Raw genomic sequence first — 16,039 nt, forward strand, 5'->3', positions numbered from 1 at the left:
GGCTAATTCAAGAGAACTCTGTTTGCCTAGGAATTTGATAGTCCTCCATGGCTGCTATCTGCAAGGCACAGTGCCTCTGCACAAGGGAGCTTTTAGCTCTTGAAAGCTGTGAAATGGAAAAGTAGGAAATAGCCAGCAAGGCCTTTGCTCTTGCTGCGGCAGACATGGAAAACTAAAAGTGGATCAGAATCCCATTCGGTGCAGGAAAAGGGCAGGAAATCTTGTGCAGAAGCATCTTTGCTTGCTGGGAAGAGAGAAAATGAGCAGGGCTTCTCCTCCTAGCAAGCCAAGAAACCACAAGTTGGAAGTGTCACCTGCTCAGGTGGCTAAAGCCCTTGCATGCAGAGCGGGGATGTTTGGCAGGGAAGCAGGCCTTGGGGTGAGCGCTGTCCTCTATGGATCTATGGAAGTGTGCCTGAAGGGCCCTGACGAGCCTCCCGTTGTCCAGGCTAAAGCTCCCTCAGCACCTCCTCCTTGGCCTTGCGCTCCACAGCCTTCCCCAGCTCCCGTGTCCTCCTCTGCACACGCTCCAGCCCCTCAAGGCTTTCTGCTTCACAAGGGCCCACAACTGGGCACAGCACTCCCAGCTGTGGCCGCAGCGCTGCCCAGCCCAGGGGGACGCTCACTGCCCTGCTCCTGCTGCCCCACTCTTGCTGACACAGGCCAGGACGCCCTTGGCCTTCTTGGCTCCCTGGCCACGCGCTGGCCCACCTTCAGCTGCTCTTGACCGGCACCCCTGGGTCCTTTGGGCCCACGCAGCTCCCCCACCACAAACTTGCCCCTTTGATGTCAAATACAGCAGCCACAATTCCAAGATGTCCTTCCTCTTCTCAGCAACACAAGACAGCAGTCAAGGACTTGCAGCTTCACCCCCACGCGAGGCACTAATGCCATTTCCAAAGCTGCAGGCTTCATCCCAAAACGCATCCACAAAAACTCGCCCCTTCTGCTTTTTGCCTGACAAGAAGCCTTCCCAACGAGGCACTTGCTTCCTTTGGCCTCACCCCACAAGAATAGCCTACCCCAGCTTCATGGACAACGCAAATATCTCCTTGCAGCTTATCAAAAGCCAAAAGAGACTGTACAAGTGAAGAACTGCTGCAGAAAACTGCAGAACACTTCCACAAGCCAAACACACCTTTGCACAAAGGGAAAACAACTAAAGAAAGCCCCATGACCTCCAGCATGAGCACCTGTGCCCTTGGCCACGGCCCTGCAGAAGCCCAGAGACAGAGCTTCACTGAGCCAAGCAGGCAGAAGCTGAGCTACAGCCCCCAGCTCTTGGGTGCCTCAAGGTGACAGGCCAAAGGCCAATTTCTAGCTGTCCCTGCCTGCAGGAAACGGCCGCGTCCTGCGGGATTCCAGCACTCAGCATCCTCAGCCAGCAACAGCAAGTGCTGGCTGCTCAGAAACTTGCAGCTCTGCCTTGCACTAAAGACAGCAGCAGCCACAACTGGCACTTACTCTCTTGGAAGCATCAGGCTCTGCTGTGACCACAGCTGCAGGCTCGTGGTCGTCTTGCTCCTTTTGCTCCTCTTTGGCTTCTTCTCCAGGAGCAGAGGGAGCCGGGGCAGAGACTGCTGCTGCTTCTGTCATCTGTGGCAAGAGAGAAACATGAGGGACAGGCCGTTACCTATCGTTTAGCACCTCCTTTCTCCTGGCATCTACAACCACCTCTTTGAAGGAGAAATCATCAGCATTCTTAGCAATGGCATTCTAAGTCACTCCGGCCAGATTAAAATGGGCTAATTCAAGAGAACTCTGTTTGCCTAGGAATTTGATAGTCCTCCATGGCTGCTATCTGCAAGGCACAGTGCCTCTGCACAAGGGAGCTTTTAGCTCTTGAAAGCTGTGAAATGGAAAAGTAGGAAATAGCCAGCAAGGCCTTTGCTCTTGCTGCGGCAGACATGGAAAACTAAAAGTGGATCAGAATCCCATTCGGTGCAGGAAAAGGGCAGGAAAGCTTGTGCAGAAGCATCTTTGCTTGCTGGGAAGAGAGAAAATGAGCAGGGCTTCTCCTCCTAGCAAGCCAAGAAACCACAAGTTGGAAGTGTCACCTGCTCAGGTGGCTAAAGCACATGGATGCAGAGCGGGGATGTTTGGCAGGGAAGCAGGCCTTGGGGTGAGCGCTGTCCTCTATGGATCTATGGAAGTGTGCCTGAAGGGCCCTGACGAGCCTCCCGTTGTCCAGGCTAAAGCTCCCTCAGCACCTCCTCCTTGGCCTTGCGCTCCACAGCCTTCCCCAGCTCCCGTGTCCTCCTCTGCACACGCTCCAGCCCCTCAAGGACTTTCTGCTTCACAGGGGCCCACAACTGGGCACAGCACTCCCAGCTGTGGCCGCAGCGCTGCCCAGCCCAGGGGGACGCTCCCTGCCCTGCTCCTGCTGCCCCACTCTTGCTGACACAGGCCAGGACGCCCTTGGCCTTCTTGGCTCCCTGGCCACGCGCTGGCCCACCTTCAGCTGCTCTTGACCGGCACCCCTGGGTCCTTTGGGCCCACGCAGCTCCCCCACCACAAACTTGCCCCTTTGACGTCAAATACAGCAGCCACAATTCCAAGATGTCCTTCCTCTTCTCAGCAACACAAGACAGCAGTCAAGGACTTGCAGCTTCACCCCCACGCGAGGCACTAATGCCATTTCCAAAGCTGCAGGCTTCATCCCAAAACGCATCCACAAAAACTCGCCCCTTCTGCTTTTTGCCTGACAAGAAGCCTTCCCAACGAGGCACTTGCTTTCTTTGGCCACACCCCACAAGAATAGCCTACCCCAGCTTCATGGACAACGCAAATATCTCCTTGCAGCTTATCAAAAGCCAAAAGAGACTGTACAAGTGAAGAACTGCTGCAGAAAACTGCAGAACACTTCCACAAGCCAAACACACCTTTGCACAAAGGGAAAACAACTAAAGAAAGCCCCGTGACCTCCAGCATGAGCACCTGTGCCCTTGGCCACGGCCCTGCAGAAGCCCAGAGACAGAGCTTCACTGAGCCAAGCAGGCAGAAGCTGAGCCGCAGCCCCCAGCTCTTGGGTGCCTGAAGGTGACAGGCCAAAGGCCAATTTCTAGCTGTCCCTGCCTGCAGGAAATGGCCGCGTCCTGCGGGATTCCAGCACTCAGCATCCTCAGCCAGCAACAGCAAGTGCTGGCTGCTCAGAAACTTGCAGCTCTGCCTTGCACTAAAGACAGCACCACCCACAACTGGCACTTACTCTCTTGGAAGCATCAGGCTCTGCTGTGACCACAGCTGCAGGCTCGTGGTCGTCTTGCTCCTTTTGCTCCTCTTTGGCTTCTTCTCCAGGAGCAGAGGGAGCCGGGGCAGAGACTGCTGCTGCTTCTGTCATCTGTGGCAAGAGAGAAACATGAGGGACAGGCCGTTACCTATCGTTTAGCACCTCCTTTCTCCTGGCATCTACAACCACCTCTTTGAAGGAGAAATCATCAGCATTCTTAGCAATGGCATTCTAAGTCACTCCGGCCAGATTAAAATGGGCTAATTCAAGAGAACTCTGTTTGCCTAGGAATTTGATAGTCCTCCATGGCTGCTATCTGCAAGGCACAGTGCCTCTGCACAAGGGAGCTTTTAGCTCTTGAAAGCTGTGAAATGGAAAAGTAGGAAATAGCCAGCAAGGCCTTTGCTCTTGCTGCGGCAGACATGGAAAACTAAAAGTGGATCAGAATCCCATTCGGTGCAGGAAAAGGGCAGGAAATCTTGTGCAGAAGCATCTTTGCTTGCTGGGAAGAGAGAAAATGAGCAGGGCTTCTCCTCCTAGCAAGCCAAGAAACCACAAGTTGGAAGTGTCACCTGCTCAGGTGGCTAAAGCCCTTGCATGCAGAGCGGGGATGTTTGGCAGGGAAGCAGGCCTTGGGGTGAGCGCTGTCCTCTATGGATCTATGGAAGTGTGCCTGAAGGGCCCTGACGAGCCTCCCGTTGTCCAGGCTAAAGCTCCCTCAGCACCTCCTCCTTGGCCTTGCGCTCCACAGCCTTCCCCAGCTCCCGTGTCCTCCTCTGCACACGCTCCAGCCCCTCAAGGACTTTCTGCTTCACAGGGGCCCACAACTGGGCACAGCACTCCCAGCTGTGGCCGCAGCGCTGCCCAGCCCAGGGGGACGCTCACTGCCCTGCTCCTGCTGCCCCACTCTTGCTGACACAGGCCAGGACGCCCTTGCCCTTCTTGGCTCCCTGGCCACGCGCTGGCCCACCTTCAGCTGCTCTTGACCGGCACCCCTGGGTCCTTTGGGCCCACGCAGCTCCCCCACCACAAACTTGCCCCTTTGACGTCAAATACAGCAGCCACAATTCCAAGATGTCCTTCCTCTTCTCAGCAACACAAGACAGCAGTCAAGGACTTGCAGCTTCACCCCCACGCGAGGCACTAATGCCATTTCCAAAGCTGCAGGCTTCATCCCAAAACGCATCCACAAAAACTCGCCCCTTCTGCTTTTTGCCTGACGAGAAGCCTTCCCAACGAGGCACTTGCTTTCTTTGGCCACACCCCACAAGAATAGCCTACCCCAGCTTCATGGACAACGCAAATATCTCCTTGCAGCTTATCAAAAGCCAAAAGAGACTGTACAAGTGAAGAACTGCTGCAGAAAACTGCAGAACACTTCCACAAGCCAAACACACCTTTGCACAAAGGGAAAACAACTAAAGAAAGCCCCGTGACCTCCAGCATGAGCACCTGTGCCCTTGGCCACAGCCCTGCAGAAGCCCAGAGACAGAGCTTCACTGAGCCAAGCAGGCAGAAGCTGAGCCGCAGCCCCCAGCTCTTGGGTGCCTGAAGGTGACAGGCCAAAGGCCAATTTCTAGCTGTCCCTGCCTGCAGGAAATGGCCGCGTCCTGCGGGATTCCAGCACTCAGCATCCTCAGCCAGCAACAGCAAGTGCTGGCTGCTCAGAAACTTGCAGCTCTGCCTTGCACTAAAGACAGCAGCACCCACAACTGGCACTTACTCTCTTGGAAGCATCAGGCTCTGCTGTGACCACAGCTGCAGGCTCGTGGTCGTCTTGCTCCTTTTGCTCCTCTTTGGCTTCTTCTCCAGGAGCAGAGGGAGCCGGGGCAGAGACTGCTGCTGCTTCTGTCATCTGTGGCAAGAGAGAAACATGAGGGACAGGCCGTTACCTATCGTTTAGCACCTCCTTTCTCCTGGCATCTACAACCACCTCTTTGAAGGAGAAATCATCAGCATTCTTAGCAATGGCATTCTAAGTCACTCCGGCCAGATTAAAATGGGCTAATTCAAGAGAACTCTGTTTGCCTAGGAATTTGATAGTCCTCCATGGCTGCTATCTGCAAGGCACAGTGCCTCTGCACAAGGGAGCTTTTAGCTCTTGAAAGCTGTGAAATGGAAAAGTAGGAAATAGCCAGCAAGGCCTTTGCTCTTGCTGCGGCAGACATGGAAAACTAAAAGTGGATCAGAATCCCATTCGGTGCAGGAAAAGGGCAGGAAATCTTGTGCAGAAGCATCTTTGCTTGCTGGGAAGAGAGAAAATGAGCAGGGCTTCTCCTCCTAGCAAGCCAAGAAACCACAAGTTGGAAGTGTCACCTGCTCAGGTGGCTAAAGCCCTTGCATGCAGAGCGGGGATGTTTGGCAGGGAAGCAGGCCTTGGGGTGAGCGCTGTCCTCTATGGATCTATGGAAGTGTGCCTGAAGGGCCCTGACGAGCCTCCCGTTGTCCAGGCTAAAGCTCCCTCAGCACCTCCTCCTTGGCCTTGCGCTCCACAGCCTTCCCCAGCTCCCGTGTCCTCCTCTGCACACGCTCCAGCCCCTCAAGGACTTTCTGCTTCACAGGGGCCCACAACTGGGCACAGCACTCCCAGCTGTGGCCGCAGCGCTGCCCAGCCCAGGGGGACGCTCACTGCCCTGCTCCTGCTGCCCCACTCTTGCTGACACAGGCCAGGACGCCCTTGCCCTTCTTGGCTCCCTGGCCACGCGCTGGCCCACCTTCAGCTGCTCTTGACCGGCACCCCTGGGTCCTTTGGGCCCACGCAGCTCCCCCACCACAAACTTGCCCCTTTGACGTCAAATACAGCAGCCACAATTCCAAGATGTCCTTCCTCTTCTCAGCAACACAAGACAGCAGTCAAGGACTTGCAGCTTCACCCCCACGCGAGGCACTAATGCCATTTCCAAAGCTGCAGGCTTCATCCCAAAACGCATCCACAAAAACTCGCCCCTTCTGCTTTTTGCCTGACGAGAAGCCTTCCCAACGAGGCACTTGCTTTCTTTGGCCACACCCCACAAGAATAGCCTACCCCAGCTTCATGGACAACGCAAATATCTCCTTGCAGCTTATCAAAAGCCAAAAGAGACTGTACAAGTGAAGAACTGCTGCAGAAAACTGCAGAACACTTCCACAAGCCAAACACACCTTTGCACAAAGGGAAAACAACTAAAGAAAGCCCCGTGACCTCCAGCATGAGCACCTGTGCCCTTGGCCACAGCCCTGCAGAAGCCCAGAGACAGAGCTTCACTGAGCCAAGCAGGCAGAAGCTGAGCCACAGCCCCCAGCTCTTGGGTGCCTGAAGGTGACAGGCCAAAGGCCAATTTCTAGCTGTCCCTGCCTGCAGGAAATGGCCGCGTCCTGCGGGATTCCAGCACTCAGCATCCTCAGCCAGCAACAGCAAGTGCTGGCTGCTCAGAAACTTGCAGCTCTGCCTTGCACTAAAGACAGCAGCACCCACAACTGGCACTTACTCTCTTGGAAGCATCAGGCTCTGCTGTGACCACAGCTGCAGGCTCGTGGTCGTCTTGCTCCTTTTGCTCCTCTTTGGCTTCTTCTCCAGGAGCAGAGGGAGCCGGGGCAGAGACTGCTGCTGCTTCTGTCATCTGTGGCAAGAGAGAAACATGAGGGACAGGCCGTTACCTATCGTTTAGCACCTCCTTTCTCCTGGCATCTACAACCACCTCTTTGAAGGAGAAATCATCAGCATTCTTAGCAATGGCATTCTAAGTCACTCCGGCCAGATTAAAATGGGCTAATTCAAGAGAACTCTGTTTGCCTAGGAATTTGATAGTCCTCCATGGCTGCTATCTGCAAGGCACAGTGCCTCTGCACAAGGGAGCTTTTAGCTCTTGAAAGCTGTGAAATGGAAAAGTAGGAAATAGCCAGCAAGGCCTTTGCTCTTGCTGCGGCAGACATGGAAAACTAAAAGTGGATCAGAATCCCATTCGGTGCAGGAAAAGGGCAGGAAATCTTGTGCAGAAGCATCTTTGCTTGCTGGGAAGAGAGAAAATGAGCAGGGCTTCTCCTCCTAGCAAGCCAAGAAACCACAAGTTGGAAGTGTCACCTGCTCAGGTGGCTAAAGCCCTTGCATGCAGAGCGGGGATGTTTGGCAGGGAAGCAGGCCTTGGGGTGAGCGCTGTCCTCTATGGATCTATGGAAGTGTGCCTGAAGGGCCCTGACGAGCCTCCCGTTGTCCAGGCTAAAGCTCCCTCAGCACCTCCTCCTTGGCCTTGCGCTCCACAGCCTTCCCCAGCTCCCGTGTCCTCCTCTGCACACGCTCCAGCCCCTCAAGGACTTTCTGCTTCACAGGGGCCCACAACTGGGCACAGCACTCCCAGCTGTGGCCGCAGCGCTGCCCAGCCCAGGGGGACGCTCACTGCCCTGCTCCTGCTGCCCCACTCTTGCTGACACAGGCCAGGACGCCCTTGCCCTTCTTGGCTCCCTGGCCACGCGCTGGCCCACCTTCAGCTGCTCTTGACCGGCACCCCTGGGTCCTTTGGGCCCACGCAGCTCCCCCACCACAAACTTGCCCCTTTGACGTCAAATACAGCAGCCACAATTCCAAGATGTCCTTCCTCTTCTCAGCAACACAAGACAGCAGTCAAGGACTTGCAGCTTCACCCCCACGCGAGGCACTAATGCCATTTCCAAAGCTGCAGGCTTCATCCCAAAACGCATCCACAAAAACTCGCCCCTTCTGCTTTTTGCCTGACGAGAAGCCTTCCCAACGAGGCACTTGCTTTCTTTGGCCACACCCCACAAGAATAGCCTACCCCAGCTTCATGGACAACGCAAATATCTCCTTGCAGCTTATCAAAAGCCAAAAGAGACTGTACAAGTGAAGAACTGCTGCAGAAAACTGCAGAACACTTCCACAAGCCAAACACACCTTTGCACAAAGGGAAAACAACTAAAGAAAGCCCCGTGACCTCCAGCATGAGCACCTGTGCCCTTGGCCACAGCCCTGCAGAAGCCCAGAGACAGAGCTTCACTGAGCCAAGCAGGCAGAAGCTGAGCCGCAGCCCCCAGCTCTTGGGTGCCTGAAGGTGACAGGCCAAAGGCCAATTTCTAGCTGTCCCTGCCTGCAGGAAATGGCCGCGTCCTGCGGGATTCCAGCACTCAGCATCCTCAGCCAGCAACAGCAAGTGCTGGCTGCTCAGAAACTTGCAGCTCTGCCTTGCACTAAAGACAGCAGCACCCACAACTGGCACTTACTCTCTTGGAAGCATCAGGCTCTGCTGTGACCACAGCTGCAGGCTCGTGGTCGTCTTGCTCCTTTTGCTCCTCTTTGGCTTCTTCTCCAGGAGCAGAGGGAGCCGGGGCAGAGACTGCTGCTGCTTCTGTCATCTGTGGCAAGAGAGAAACATGAGGGACAGGCCGTTACCTATCGTTTAGCACCTCCTTTCTCCTGGCATCTACAACCACCTCTTTGAAGGAGAAATCATCAGCATTCTTAGCAATGGCATTCTAAGTCACTCCGGCCAGATTAAAATGGGCTAATTCAAGAGAACTCTGTTTGCCTAGGAATTTGATAGTCCTCCATGGCTGCTATCTGCAAGGCACAGTGCCTCTGCACAAGGGAGCTTTTAGCTCTTGAAAGCTGTGAAATGGAAAAGTAGGAAATAGCCAGCAAGGCCTTTGCTCTTGCTGCGGCAGACATGGAAAACTAAAAGTGGATCAGAATCCCATTCGGTGCAGGAAAAGGGCAGGAAAGCTTGTGCAGAAGCATCTTTGCTTGCTGGGAAGAGAGAAAATGAGCAGGGCTTCTCCTCCTAGCAAGCCAAGAAACCACAAGTTGGAAGTGTCACCTGCTCAGGTGGCTAAAGCACATGGATGCAGAGCGGGGATGTCTGGCAGGGAAGCAGGCCTTGGGGTGAGCGCTGTCCTCTATGGATCTATGGAAGTGTGCCTGAAGGGCCCTGACGAGCCTCCCGTTGTCCAGGCTAAAGCTCCCTCAGCACCTCCTCCTTGGCCTTGCGCTCCACAGCCTTCCCCAGCTCCCGTGTCCTCCTCTGCACACGCTCCAGCCCCTCAAGGACTTTCTGCTTCACAGGGGCCCACAACTGGGCACAGCACTCCCAGCTGTGGCCGCAGCGCTGCCCAGCCCAGGGGGACGCTCACTGCCCTGCTCCTGCTGCCCCACTCTTGCTGACACAGGCCAGGACGCCCTTGCCCTTCTTGGCTCCCTGGCCACGCGCTGGCCCACCTTCAGCTGCTCTTGACCGGCACCCCTGGGTCCTTTGGGCCCACGCAGCTCCCCGACCACAAACTTGCCCCTTTGACGTCAAATACAGCAGCCACAATTCCAAGATGTCCTTCCTCTTCTCAGCAACACAAGACAGCAGTCAAGGACTTGCAGCTTCACCCCCACGCGAGGCACTAATGCCATTTCCAAAGCTGCAGGCTTCATCCCAAAACGCATCCACAAAAACTCGCCCCTTCTGCTTTTTGCCTGACAAGAAGCCTTGCCAACGAGGCACTTGCTTTCTTTGGCCACACCCCACAAGAATAGCCTACCCCAGCTTCATGGACAACGCAAATATCTCCTTGCAGCTTATCAAAAGCCAAAAGAGACTGTACAAGTGAAGAACTGCTGCAGAAAACTGCAGAACACTTCCACAAGCCAAACACACCTTTGCACAAAGGGAAAACAACTAAAGAAAGCCCCGTGACCTCCAGCGTGAGCACCTGTGCCCTTGGCCACGGCCCTGCAGAAGCCCAGAGACAGAGCTTCACTGAGCCAAGCAGGCAGAAGCTGAGCTACAGCCCCCAGCTCTTGGGTGCCTCAAGGTGACAGGCCAAAGGCCAATTTCTAGCTGTCCCTGCCTGCAGGAAACGGCCGCGTCCTGCGGGATTCCAGCACTCAGCATCCTCAGCCAGCAACAGCAAGTGCTGGCTGCTCAGAAACTTGCAGCTCTGCCTTGCACTAAAGACAGCAGCACCCACAACTGGCACTTACTCTCTTGGAAGCATCAGGCTCTGCTGTGACCACAGCTGCAGGCTCGTGGTCGTCTTGCTCCTTTTGCTCCTCTTTGGCTTCTTCTCCAGGAGCAGAGGGAGCCGGGGCAGAGACTGCTGCTGCTTCTGTCATCTGTGGCAAGAGAGAAACATGAGGGACAGGCCGTTACCTATCGTTTAGCACCTCCTTTCTCCTGGCATCTACAACCACCTCTTTGAAGGAGAAATCATCAGCATTCTTAGCAATGGCATTCTAAGTCACTCCGGCCAGATTAAAATGGGCTAATTCAAGAGAACTCTGTTTGCCTAGGAATTTGATAGTCCTCCATGGCTGCTATCTGCAAGGCACAGTGCCTCTGCACAAGGGAGCTTTTAGCTCTTGAAAGCTGTGAAATGGAAAAGTAGGAAATAGCCAGCAAGGCCTTTGCTCTTGCTGCGGCAGACATGGAAAACTAAAAGTGGATCAGAATCCCATTCGGTGCAGGAAAAGGGCGGGAAAGCTTGTGCAGAAGCATCTTTGCTTGCTGGGAAGAGAGAAAATGAGCAGGGCTTCTCCTCCTAGCAAGCCAAGAAACCACAAGTTGGAAGTGTCACCTGCTCAGGTGGCTAAAGCACATGGATGCAGAGCGGGGATGTTTGGCAGGGAAGCAGGCCTTGGGGTGAGCGCTGTCCTCTATGGATCTATGGAAGTGTGCCTGAAGGGCCCTGACGAGCCTCCCGTTGTCCAGGCTAAAGCTCCCTCAGCACCTCCTCCTTGGCCTTGCGCTCCACAGCCTTCCCCAGCTCCCGTGTCCTCCTCTGCACACGCTCCAGCCCCTCAAGGCTTTCTGCTTCACAAGGGCCCACAACTGGGCACAGCACTCCCAGCTGTGGCCGCAGCGCTGCCCAGCCCAGGGGGACGCTCACTGCCCTGCTCCTGCTGCCCCACTCTTGCTGACACAGGCCAGGACGCCCTTGGCCTTCTTGGCTCCCTGGCCACGCGCTGGCCCACCTTCAGCTGCTCTTGACCGGCACCCCTGGGTCCTTTGGGCCCACGCAGCTCCCCCACCACAAACTTGCCCCTTTGATGTCAAATACAGCAGCCACAATTCCAAGATGTCCTTCCTCTTCTCAGCAACACAAGACAGCAGTCAAGGACTTGCAGCTTCACCCCCACGCGAGGCACTAATGCCATTTCCAAAGCTGCAGGCTTCATCCCAAAACGCATCCACAAAAACTCGCCCCTTCTGCTTTTTGCCTGACAAGAAGCCTTCCCAACGAGGCACTTGCTTCCTTTGGCCTCACCCCACAAGAATAGCCTACCCCAGCTTCATGGACAACGCAAATATCTCCTTGCAGCTTATCAAAAGCCAAAAGAGACTGTACAAGTGAAGAACTGCTGCAGAAAACTGCAGAACACTTCCACAAGCCAAACACACCTTTGCACAAAGGGAAAACAACTAAAGAAAGCCCCATGACCTCCAGCATGAGCACCTGTGCCCTTGGCCACGGCCCTGCAGAAGCCCAGAGACAGAGCTTCACTGAGCCAAGCAGGCAGAAGCTGAGCTACAGCCCCCAGCTCTTGGGTGCCTCAAGGTGACAGGCCAAAGGCCAATTTCTAGCTGTCCCTGCCTGCAGGAAATGGCCGCGTCCTGCGGGATTCCAGCACTCAGCATCCTCAGCCAGCAACAGCAAGTGCTGGCTGCTCAGAAACTTGCAGCTCTGCCTTGCACTAAAGACAGCAGCAGCCACAACTGGCACTTACTCTCTTGGAAGCATCAGGCTCTGCTGTGACCACAGCTGCAGGCTCGTGGTCGTCTTGCTCCTTTTGCTCCTCTTTGGCTTCTTCTCCAGGAGCAGAGGGAGCCGGGGCAGAGACTGCTGCTGCTTCTGTCATCTGTGGCAAGAGAGAAACATGAGGGACAGGCCGTTACCTATCGTTTAGCACCTCCTTTCTCCTGGCATCTACAACCACCTCTTTGAAGGAGAAATCATCAGCATTCTTAGCAATGGCATTCTAAGTCACTCCGGCCAGATTAAAATGGGCTAATTCAAGAGAACTCTGTTTGCCTAGGAATTTGATAGTCCTCCATGGCTGCTATCTGCAAGGCACAGTGCCTCTGCACAAGGGAGCTTTTAGCTCTTGAAAGCTGTGAAATGGAAAAGTAGGAAATAGCCAGCAAGGCCTTTGCTCTTGCTGCGGCAGACATGGAAAACTAAAAGTGGATCAGAATCCCATTCGGTGCAGGAAAAGGGCAGGAAAGCTTGTGCAGAAGCATCTTTGCTTGCTGGGAAGAGAGAAAATGAGCAGGGCTTCTCCTCCTAGCAAGCCAAGAAACCACAAGTTGGAAGTGTCACCTGCTCAGGTGGCTAAAGCACATGGATGCAGAGCGGGGATGTTTGGCAGGGAAGCAGGCCTTGGGGTGAGCGCTGTCCTCTATGGATCTATGGAAGTGTGCCTGAAGGGCCCTGACGAGCCTCCCGTTGTCCAGGCTAAAGCTCCCTCAGCACCTCCTCCTTGGCCTTGCGCTCCACAGCCTTCCCCAGCTCCCGTGTCCTCCTCTGCACACGCTCCAGCCCCTCAAGGACTTTCTGCTTCACAGGGGCCCACAACTGGGCACAGCACTCCCAGCTGTGGCCGCAGCGCTGCCCAGCCCAGGGGGACGCTCCCTGCCCTGCTCCTGCTGCCCCACTCTTGCTGACACAGGCCAGGACGCCCTTGGCCTTCTTGGCTCCCTGGCCACGCGCTGGCCCACCTTCAGCTGCTCTTGACCGGCACCCCTGGGTCCTTTGGGCCCACGCAGCTCCCCCACCACAAACTTGCCCCTTTGACGTCAAATACAGCAGCCACAATTCCAAGATGTCCTTCCTCTTCTCAGCAACACAAGACAGCAGTCAAGGACTTGCAGCTTCACCCCCACGCGAGGCACTAATGCCATTTCCAAAGCTGCAGGCTTCATCCCAAAACGCATCCACAAAAACTCGCCCCTTCTGCTTTTTGCCTGACAAGAAGCCTTCCCAACGAGGCACTTGCTTTCTTTGGCCACACCCCACAAGAATAGCCTACCCCAGCTTCATGGACAACGCAAATATCTCCTTGCAGCTTATCAAAAGCCAAAAGAGACTGTACAAGTGAAGAACTGCTGCAGAAAACTGCAGAACACTTCCACAAGCCAAACACACCTTTGCACAAAGGGAAAACAACTAAAGAAAGCCCCGTGACCTCCAGCATGAGCACCTGTGCCCTTGGCCACGGCCCTGCAGAAGCCCAGAGACAGAGCTTCACTGAGCCAAGCAGGCAGAAGCTGAGCCGCAGCCCCCAGCTCTTGGGTGCCTGAAGGTGACAGGCCAAAGGCCAATTTCTAGCTGTCCCTGCCTGCAGGAAATGGCCGCGTCCTGCGGGATTCCAGCACTCAGCATCCTCAGCCAGCAACAGCAAGTGCTGGCTGCTCAGAAACTTGCAGCTCTGCCTTGCACTAAAGACAGCAGCACCCACAACTGGCACTTACTCTCTTGGAAGCATCAGGCTCTGCTGTGACCACAGCTGCAGGCTCGTGGTCGTCTTGCTCCTTTTGCTCCTCTTTGGCTTCTTCTCCAGGAGCAGAGGGAGCCGGGGCAGAGACTGCTGCTGCTTCTGTCATCTGTGGCAAGAGAGAAACATGAGGGACAGGCCGTTACCTATCGTTTAGCACCTCCTTTCTCCTGGCATCTACAACCACCTCTTTGAAGGAGAAATCATCAGCATTCTTAGCAATGGCATTCTAAGTCACTCCGGCCAGATTAAAATGGGCTAATTCAAGAGAACTCTGTTTGCCTAGGAATTTGATAGTCCTCCATGGCTGCTATCTGCAAGGCACAGTGCCTCTGCACAAGGGAGCTTTTAGCTCTTGAAAGCTGTGAAATGGAAAAGTAGGAAATAGCCAGCAAGGCCTTTGCTCTTGCTGCGGCAGACATGGAAAACTAAAAGTGGATCAGAATCCCATTCGGTGCAGGAAAAGGGCAGGAAAGCTTGTGCAGAAGCATCTTTGCTTGCTGGGAAGAGAGAAAATGAGCAGGGCTTCTCCTCCTAGCAAGCCAAGAAACCACAAGTTGGAAGTGTCACCTGCTCAGGTGGCTAAAGCACATGGATGCAGAGCGGGGATGTCTGGCAGGGAAGCAGGCCTTGGGGTGAGCGCTGTCCTCTATGGATCTATGGAAGTGTGCCTGAAGGGCCCTGACGAGCCTCCCGTTGTCCAGGCTAAAGCTCCCTCAGCACCTCCTCCTTGGCCTTGCGCTCCACAGCCTTCCCCAGCTCCCGTGTCCTCCTCTGCACACGCTCCAGCCCCTCAAGGACTTTCTGCTTCACAGGGGCCCACAACTGGGCACAGCACTCCCAGCTGTGGCCGCAGCGCTGCCCAGCCCAGGGGGACGCTCACTGCCCTGCTCCTGCTGCCCCACTCTTGCTGACACAGGCCAGGACGCCCTTGCCCTTCTTGGCTCCCTGGCCACGCGCTGGCCCACCTTCAGCTGCTCTTGACCGGCACCCCTGGGTCCTTTGGGCCCACGCAGCTCCCCGACCACAAACTTGCCCCTTTGACGTCAAATACAGCAGCCACAATTCCAAGATGTCCTTCCTCTTCTCAGCAACACAAGACAGCAGTCAAGGACTTGCAGCTTCACCCCCACGCGAGGCACTAATGCCATTTCCAAAGCTGCAGGCTTCATCCCAAAACGCATCCACAAAAACTCGCCCCTTCTGCTTTTTGCCTGACAAGAAGCCTTGCCAACGAGGCACTTGCTTTCTTTGGCCACACCCCACAAGAATAGCCTACCCCAGCTTCATGGACAACGCAAATATCTCCTTGCAGCTTATCAAAAGCCAAAAGAGACTGTACAAGTGAAGAACTGCTGCAGAAAACTGCAGAACACTTCCACAAGCCAAACACACCTTTGCACAAAGGGAAAACAACTAAAGAAAGCCCCGTGACCTCCAGCGTGAGCACCTGTGCCCTTGGCCACGGCCCTGCAGAAGCCCAGAGACAGAGCTTCACTGAGCCAAGCAGGCAGAAGCTGAGCTACAGCCCCCAGCTCTTGGGTGCCTCAAGGTGACAGGCCAAAGGCCAATTTCTAGCTGTCCCTGCCTGCAGGAAACGGCCGCGTCCTGCGGGATTCCAGCACTCAGCATCCTCAGCCAGCAACAGCAAGTGCTGGCTGCTCAGAAACTTGCAGCTCTGCCTTGCACTAAAGACAGCACCACCCACAACTGGCACTTACTCTCTTGGAAGCATCAGGCTCTGCTGTGACCACAGCTGCAGGCTCGTGGTCGTCTTGCTCCTTTTGCTCCTCTTTGGCTTCTTCTCCAGGAGCAGAGGGAGCCGGGGCAGAGACTGCTGCTGCTTCTGTCATCTGTGGCAAGAGAGAAACATGAGGGACAGGCCGTTACCTATCGTTTAGCACCTCCTTTCTCCTGGCATCTACAACCACCTCTTTGAAGGAGAAATCATCAGCATTCTTAGCAATGGCATTCTAAGTCACTCCGGCCAGATTAAAATGGGCTAATTCAAGAGAACTCTGTTTGCCTAGGAATTTGATAGTCCTCCATGGCTGCTATCTGCAAGGCACAGTGCCTCTGCACAAGGGAGCTTTTAGCTCTTGAAAGCTGTGAAATGGAAAAGTAGGAAATAGCCAGCAAGGCCTTTGCTCTTGCTGCGGCAGACATGGAAAACTAAAAGTGGATCAGAATCCCATTCGGTGCAGGAAAAGGGCGGGAAAGCTTGTGCAGAAGCATCTTTGCTTGCTGGGAAGAGAGAAAATGAGCAGGGCTTCTCCTCCTAGCAAGCCAAGAAACCACAAGTTGGAAGTGTCACCTGCTCAGGTGGCTAAAGCACATGGATGCAG

This window comes from Vidua macroura, chromosome Z (assembly GCF_024509145.1).
Source record: "Vidua macroura isolate BioBank_ID:100142 chromosome Z, ASM2450914v1, whole genome shotgun sequence".
Lineage (NCBI taxonomy): Eukaryota > Metazoa > Chordata > Aves > Passeriformes > Viduidae > Vidua > Vidua macroura.